This window comes from Trichogramma pretiosum, unplaced genomic scaffold (genome assembly GCF_000599845.2).
Source record: "Trichogramma pretiosum strain Unisexual culture from Peru unplaced genomic scaffold, Tpre_2.0 scaffold69, whole genome shotgun sequence".
In the NCBI taxonomy this organism is placed as follows: domain Eukaryota; kingdom Metazoa; phylum Arthropoda; class Insecta; order Hymenoptera; family Trichogrammatidae; genus Trichogramma; species Trichogramma pretiosum.
In genome coordinates this window covers 438,858-440,767 of record NW_019641608.1, presented here as the reverse complement: position 1 = coordinate 440,767, position 1,910 = coordinate 438,858, and the positions used below count along the sequence as shown (strand labels likewise).

The window sequence follows — 1,910 nt, the reverse complement described above, 5'->3', positions numbered from 1 at the left end:
TGTATTATATTTGAACAAGCATTGACCGGCTATAGCCTAATCAAATCAGCTTCTTCGAATTTTCGACAAATTTCGTTTTTATCGGAGTCTTTGGTCGCTGAAAATGCATTTTCAATAACACGTTTGCTCATTTCGCTACGTATTATAAACAAGATTGATTATCCGAACTAAATCCTCGAATAACAATATACGGTTGCATCACTTTGAACCTTCACCGCTAGGTGGCGAGTATAACTTTATCTATAAATCTGCAAGTGGTAAAGTCAAAATAATTGTATAACTTAGAGCCCCTTTTTTCAGTGACTCTTGCATATTTTGGCAACTGGCTTTTTTTTAAATTTACTCATTCGCTCTAAAGATAATTTCAATGTTTTATCAATTTTTAGGAATGCGTCTCCAGAAATTCGCCGTACTATATCTATGTTGATGTTTTCACGTTCTTCATTATTACCAGAGCAAGATTCCTCAGGATGAATTTTTAGTATTAATTTGGTTGCTTATGGTTACTACAGAAGATCATATTCGTAATTTTAACCCATTAAATCGTGACAATAAATCATTGAACCGAGAGAGCATAATAAGCGCACTCGAGGACTTTGGAGTCGTACGTGATATACTTTTATATGGATTATCTCGTTGTTATTTTTATTTAAATTATAGATAATTAGGATCAATAAAATATATAAAATCAACTAGAAATTGTTATTAAAAATAATTAATTAGATATTTATCTCACATTCTCATTGATTGATTTCACATTTTCCATACTTAATCAATTATCATTAACGTATACGTTCTTGTAGTTTACGAATCATTCTTTCGTCATAAATTTCATAAGATCTACTTGTCACGTTAGAGGGTGACATCTGCCGTAGAGTGATTCGTGAGGTAGCAACCCGTCCCCTTAGATTAACGTGTCTCACATTAACGTGTTGAGATTCGCAAATGTTCATATGAAAATGAAAAATAACAGAATTGAAATTATTTAAACTAATCGTTTTAACTAAGTTTTCAATTCAACTCACATTCATCTCAATAGAGTTTACAACGTGGCTCTCATTAAAAGGCCAAGTCTCCATCGTGCCTCGGTGTCTATTTTCTTCTCGACATCGGGTGAGGTGATCAGGGAAATCATCCCTGTGAATGCGGTGGGCTAAATTATACGGGCACGACAATAGGTTATCCATTCTGAAAAAATTAGAGTACATAATTATACTTTGATGAATAAATTGAGACGATTGAACAATTATAGCGTAAACATATAAGTAAGTCTGTAAAAGCGTAGAAACGACCCGGTTCTTAACAAATAGACAATATTTCTATTATTTTTGGCTCTAGTACACATATTTTATAAAATGTTATGACAGTGATTTGTGAGATACTTACTTTTTTTTTTAAGTAGTAACGGCTAATAAAATGCGCAGCTAACTTGGTTGAATATACTATATTATTAGATGTTATTGCTTAAGCTGTCTACGCGCAAGTAAGGATCCCGAAGTTACAATGTTTATACATTTAATTTTGCTAGAGAAAATTAATGAAGAAGGGACACAGAGAATGGAAATTGTACGTATTTTGATTTTATTTTGGTATTTTGGTTTTAAGGGGAAGTCAGCGTAAATTTTTTTCCTTTCTTCGGAGACTATATATCGAAAAATTCGTTTGTCTTATTGTATACATGCATAACTTTTACTGTACACTCGAGATCTTTGTCGACGCAAACCTATTTATATCAATAATAATGATATATGAATTATAAGTGACGATCAGCAGCACGATAATTAGCCTTGCAAAATATAAAGTTGTCGATCAGCTAAAATATAAAGTAGCTAGAAAAGCGAATAACGATGTATGCTGGATGAATATATGTATAATTGGCTAGTTTGAGAGCTGTCAATCGCGACGTATAC

The 1,910-nt window shown here is 32.5% G+C and overlaps 1 long non-coding RNA gene across 1 annotated transcript; it reads right to left on the bottom strand.

Annotated features, from left to right (window-relative positions):
- Positions 1-798: 798 nt before the first annotated feature.
- On the bottom strand, positions 799-1,469 carry LOC111693581. The gene is made up of 3 exons (XR_002763433.1): positions 1,387-1,469; positions 1,026-1,188; positions 799-903 (listed from the first exon to the last, which is right to left on the bottom strand). It is a non-coding gene; the product is annotated as an uncharacterized LOC111693581 (long non-coding RNA).
- Positions 1,470-1,910: the final 441 nt, after the last annotated feature.